This window comes from Petromyzon marinus, chromosome 4 (genome assembly GCF_048934315.1).
Source record: "Petromyzon marinus isolate PM22_M1 ecotype Great Lakes invasive population chromosome 4, UKy_Petmar_22M1.pri1.0, whole genome shotgun sequence".
Classification (NCBI taxonomy): Eukaryota; Metazoa; Chordata; class Hyperoartia; order Petromyzontiformes; family Petromyzontidae; genus Petromyzon; species Petromyzon marinus.
Window position 1 is genome coordinate 24,691,002 of NC_133670.1, and position 6,224 is coordinate 24,697,225.

The 6,224-nt window shown below is 52.4% G+C and overlaps 1 long non-coding RNA gene across 2 annotated transcripts; it reads right to left on the reverse strand.

The window, feature by feature from the left end:
- Positions 1 to 1,661: 1,661 nt before the first annotated feature.
- On the reverse strand, positions 1,662 to 5,334 carry LOC116937599 (uncharacterized). 2 transcript variants are annotated; one of them, XR_012933447.1, is made up of 3 exons: positions 4,595 to 5,334; positions 2,486 to 4,555; positions 1,662 to 1,891 (listed from the first exon to the last, which is right to left on the reverse strand). It is a non-coding gene; the product is annotated as an uncharacterized LOC116937599 (long non-coding RNA). The 2 variants fall into 2 exon arrangements; XR_004402020.2 differs by having other exon boundaries at positions 2,486 to 5,334.
- Between the last annotated feature and the right edge of the window lie 890 nt (positions 5,335 to 6,224).

Here is a 6,224-nt window from a genome sequence, read left to right on the forward strand (position 1 = left end):
GACGCTGGTTCGAACTAAGACAACGATGAGTTGATTAATTATAATCGTCGTATTCATTGTTAACGAGCTTGCCTGGTATACAGGGGATTCGTGGGTTCGATCCCTACCCTGATTTCTGTTATACATTTGGGGTTTGCGTCCATGCTAGAGGTGTGTTTGGGTTAGATGGCGTCAATATAAATGTGTCGTGAAACCCGCCACCACCCGACACAGCGAATACGTACTATAATCACCCAGCAATGTCTATCCTTAACGCTCGTGAAGTCACTCCACATCGACCAGCCCCCTCATTAATATTCATGAGCAGGTGACGTCACTCCACATAGACCAGCCCCCTCATTAATATTCATGAGCAGGTGACGTCCTCTAAATGGACCCCCCCCCCACTCACTAATAATCATGAGCAAGTGACGTCACTCCACATCGAACAGCTCCCCTAATTAATAATCATGAGCAGGTGACGTCACTCCACATGGAGCACCCTCCCCCTAATTAATAATCATGAGCAGCTGACAACTCCACATCGAACAGCCCCCCTCATTAATAATCACTATAAGGTGACGTCCTCCACATGGACACCCTCCCCCTCCATTAATAATAATTATCGGCTGACGTCACTCCACATAGGGGGGGCGAGGCGCCTCCTCCCCCCTCGTCGGCGTCAACTCACAACCCTCACTACAAAGAACCCTCACGTCACGTGATCTCCGTAACGCTATGGACGTCGTGATGAACAAGGCATTAGATTACCTGTAAATGGAACAGGTCCGTGTCACCGCGCCCTTACAAATTGCACACGCGAATGTACGCAATGAATATCACGTCGCGGTCTGCTTGTCGCTTGCAAGTTTCACATTTACTGCAACACACCCGTCCTTGGACGGGCAAAACGCGAGTTAGTAAGGTTTGTCACGTAAACCAAACGTGGCAATTCGTTACGAGTACAGCACACCGGTGTGTTGAAGCGTAAACCCGCAACATTTACAATTCGGGTACGACGTTTCGGCACTAATTACAAGCCTTCGTGGTCGCGTGGATTTTTCTCCGGGTCCTTCGGTTTTCCCCTCCACATTTATAATCAACGTCATTACGCGTTTAGAGCATTTGGCTGCGATAAATGTCCACATCATGATAAGCCACTTTGTTGAGCTATCGTTTGTGTTCGCCAGGTCGCTTTTGAAAAATAGCTGTACAGCTCAGTGGGGCCTTACCTGATAAATTAAAAAAGAGATATATTAAGTTAAATAATTTTGACGTGAAAATCGATTCCTTTTTTTTTAATTTGTGGTCGATTGCTCGCTCCCGTTCAAAAGTTTTCAGCCACACCGACATCCCCGGCCTACCGAATGCGGGAAACCCCCGTCCCATCGCTACGTGACTGACTCCGATGACGTCTACAAAACCTCCTCCTCCTCCGCCTCCCTCTCCTCGTCGCTCTGCAGCAGCACTCCGTGAACGGGACGAGGAGCGGAACGCGTTCCGAGAGGCGCGTCCGCACGTGGAGATGGAGCCATGCAGCTCTGTTCGTGTGCACGAGGTGCCGGGGTGGATTGTTACATCGCAGGGGTCTTGAGACGTGACGGCGCACTTGGGGGGAAGGGCATTCATCCAGCAGTGGATTGGACTTGGCTGATAATAATGATGGATACGTTGACGCTTAATACATTTTTTTTGTGTATTTTATTCAGAGCAATGTTTGTTCATGGACAGTTGGTTGAAGGCCTAACCCAACCACACCTGTACCGGTTTAAGGCTGAGTTGACCAAAGAGAAGCCCAGAACAGGTTTAGATGTCATTCACCACTGACGTGAGAGGTCGCCGGAAACTGAACTCTCGTCGCCGGGGTTTTAGTGCAGTGCGCTAACCACTGTACCACCGCTCGCCCACATACCTGGAAACACACACACAGAGATCCCCCGTATAGCCTTAACAGACTGTTGGGGCAAGTGCTGTTAGCGAGCATCTATGAAGGCCGGCACGTCACACGAGGGGGTGGGTGGCCAGCACCACGCTGGGTCGCCTTTGTCTCCCCAGTGGCGATGTTTACACACTGTACCAGGTACTCATTTGAGGCTGAGTCGATCTAGGGGAGACCCAGAAACGGTTCAAATAATCGTCACTGGTGTTGGCCGTGAGCGGAAATCCAACTTGGTTCGCCGGTTTCAGAGCGCAGCGCGCTCACCACTACAATACCGCTCCCCACTGACACACACTGACACACACTGACACACACACACTGACACACACACACACACGGATACACACTGACACACACACACTTCCACACACACACGTGGTCATTGCATTACCCATTGCAAAATGAAAATGGACAAAAAGTGTATTCACAAATTAACCTCTCCCGTCCATCATCGCCACCCGCCGTGCAGCCAAACAGCTGCTCCCTCCCCCCCTCCCCCCTCTCCCCCTCGCCCACCCTCACCCCCTCGCCCCCTCACCCCTACCCCCTCACCCCACCCCCCCTCACCCTCTTCTCGTCCACCCAAACTCCTCGCTCTCCTCGTCACCACGGCAACGCGAGCAGCGGAGCGGGACCGAGCCCCCTCGACCATCCAGCCCCCCACTCCCTGCCCCCTGTTCCTCGTCCTCGTCCTCCTCGTCGTCGTCAGCATCATCCACTTATTCACCATCATCAGCAGCATCTGCAGCAAAATCATAAGCATGTTTATTATCGTCATAATCATATTACGCATCAGCAGCAACAACATCATCATCAGAAGCCATTCGAGCTGCAGGCATCATCTTCAGTTACATCGTTAACTCTTCTTCTTCCTCCTCATCATCGTCAGCAACAACAGAATCATAATCAGTCGATGCATCGTCATTCCGCCACTCATCATCTTCAGCCCCATCACCATAATTGTTTTCCTCCTCCCCACGCTCATCCTCTTTCTCATCATAATCATCAGCACCATCGTTATCATCAGCACCATCATCATCAGCACCATCGTCATTATCATCATCAGCACCATCGTCATCATCATCAGCAGCACTATCGTCATCATCATCATCAGCACCATCGTCATCATCATCAGCACCATCGTCGTCATCATCATCAGCACCATCGTCATCATCATCATCAGCACATCGTCGTCATTATCATCATCAGCACCATTGTCGTCATCAGCACCATCGTCATCATCATCATCAGCACCATCGTCATCATCAGCACCATCGTCATCATCAGCACCACCATCGTCGTCGTCATCATCAGCATCATTATCATCGTCGTCATCATCATCATCATCATCGTCACTTCCTCCACGCCTCATCCCTCCCCCACCTCCATCCCTCCCTCCCCCCCTACTCCTCCCCGCACCAAATTCACCCCCCCCCCCGCACTCCCTCTGCGCTCTGAGTCGTCTTTGTCTCCCGCACTCCGCTCCTAGGACCACAGCGACGACACGCGAGGTGGAGGGGGGGGGGGGGGCGCGGGGGAGGGGGGGCAGTGGGGGAAGGTGGAGGGGGGAAGAGCTGTGGGAGCGGGGGGAGACCTGGACACCCATGACACCGCTCTGTGAATCCCAGGAGATAATGGTACCCGCCCTCTCATCATCTACCCTCTCACCTGTCATCTCACCTGTCCGCTAACCTGCCCTCTCATCATCTACCATCTCACCTGTCATCTCACCTGTCCGCTAACCTGCCCTCTCATCATCTACCCTCTCACCTGTCCGCTAACGTGCCCTCTCATCATCTACCCTCTCACCTGTCATCTCACCTGTCCGCTAACCTGCCCTCTCATCATCTACCCTCTCACCTGTCATCTCACCTGTCCGCTAACCAGCCCTCTCATCATCTACCCTCTCACCTGTCATCTCACCTGTCCGCTAACGTGCCCTCTCATCATCTACCCTCTCACCTGTCATCTCACCTGTCCGCTAACCAGCCCTCTCATCATCTACCCTCTCACCTGTCATCTCACCTGTCCGCTAACCAGCCCTCTCATCATCTACCCTCTCACCTGTCATCTCACCTGTCCGCTAACGTGCCCTCTCATCATCTACCCTCTCACCTGTCATCTCACCTGTCCGCTAACCTGCCCTCTCATCATCTACCCTCTCACCTGTCATCTCACCTGTCCGCTAACCTGCCCTCTCATCATCTACCCTCTCACCTGTCATCTCACCTGTCCGCTAACGTGCCCTCTCATCATCTACCCTCTCACCTGTCATCTCACCTGTCCGCTAACCTGCCCTCTCATCATCTACCCTCTCACCTGTCATCTCACCTGTCCACTAACGTGCCCTCTCATCATCTACCCTCTCACCTGTCATCTCACCTGTCCGCTAACCTGCCCTCTCATCATCTACCCTCTCACCTGTCATCTCACCTGTCCGCTAACCCGCCCTCTCATCATCTACCCTCTCACCTGTCATCTCACCTGTCCGCTAACCCGCCCTCTCATCATCTACCCTCTCACCTGTCATCTCGCCTGTCCGCTAACCTGCCCTCTCATCATCTACCCTCTCACCTGTCATCTCACCTGTCCGCTAACGTGCCCTCTCATCATCTACCCTCTCACCTGTCATCTCACCTGTCCGCTAACGTGCCCTCTCATCATCTACCCTCTCACCTGTCCGCTAACCTGCCCTCTCATCATCTACCCTCTCACCTGTCATCTCACCTGTCCGCTAACGTGCCCTCTCATCATCTACCCTCTCACCTGTCATCTCACCTGTCCACTAACGTGCCCTCTCATCATCTACCCTCTCACCTGTCATCTCACCTGTCCGCTAACCTGCCCTCTCATCATCTACCCTCTCACCTGTCATCTCACCTGTCCGCTAACCTGCCCTCTCATCATCTACCCTCTCACCTGTCATCTCACCTGTCTGCTAACGTGCCCTCTCACCTGCCCTCTCACCTGCTCTCTCATGCACTCTATCACCTGCCCCCTAAGCTGCCCTCTCATCTACCCTCTCACCTTTCCTCTCACCTGCCCTTACTCCGATGCTCTCAGGTGCCTCCTACTCCCCCTCTCGCCTGTCCTCTCACTTGCTCGTGCATAATCAATTCTGCTGAGAGCATGCACTCACAGAGTGCCGTTGGGGCCGATAGGTTGTGCGAGAAATACATGTGCAGTACACACACACACACATTTACACAGTATATATTTGTTTATTATTATTGTTATTATTATTATTGTGGAGAGGCGCTGTTGGCCTGGACGTTCACTGTCGAGGCTGCCGTCCAACAGCAACAGCACGCCATGGCCCTGCGTCTCGACGATGATGTTCGTGGTGGTGGTGGACAGGCAGATACGTGAAGGAGGCGTGTTCTTAATACAAACGTGGGTCATTACATTGTTACGTGGCTAGGAGATGTTAACTACCTCGCCTGGTTATGCAGGAGGCCGTGGGTTCAATCCCGACCCTGACGCCTGCTGTTGCTGTATATTTGGAGTTTGCGGTGTCTCTCTCTCCCCGTGGTCGCGTGGATTTCTCTCCGGGTCCTCCTGGCTTTCCCCTCCACGTTTAGAATCAACGTCACGCGTTTAGAGTTTTTGGTTGCTATTAATTTGTCTGCTATAAGCTTCCATGCGATAAGCCACTTCGCTGACCTATCATTTGCGATAGCCCAAGGTGCTTCTGGAAAAGAGCGACATATCAGATCAGTGGGCTTTACCTGGTAAAATATTTTTTTTATAAAATGGTTTAGTTTACATCGCAGGATTGTGAGAGTTGGTGGTGGTGGCTTGGCGAGACGTTCACCCAGCAGTGGATTGTCCATGCCTGACGATGCTGCTGCTGCTGATGCTGCTGCTGATGCTGCTGATGATGATGCTGATGATCTACACGAGAAACATTACCCGTGCCCGCAATCACAGCCACGATTGACGCTACATTCTCAGCGCTGGAATTTAGCCAAGTTATAAGTGACCACCCAAATGTACGGTCCCATTGGCATGTCATGGAATTATTATTTATCGGTCGACTTACATCTCGTGAGTCAATAAAGCACACGAAAGGACGGGCACGGTGGAACAAGAACATCAAAGGTGGTGGTGGTGATGCAAATGGTGGAGACGGTGGAGGTGGTGGTGTTGGTAGTAGTTGTTGTGGTGGTGGCACTGTTATTGCTGTGTGCAGTGCAGCGATTCGCGCGTTATCCTACGAACCCGGCGAACCGAGTTCGATTCCTGATCACGGCCAACACCAACGACGATTATCTGAACCGGTCCTGGGCCTCTCTTAGGGGCCGTC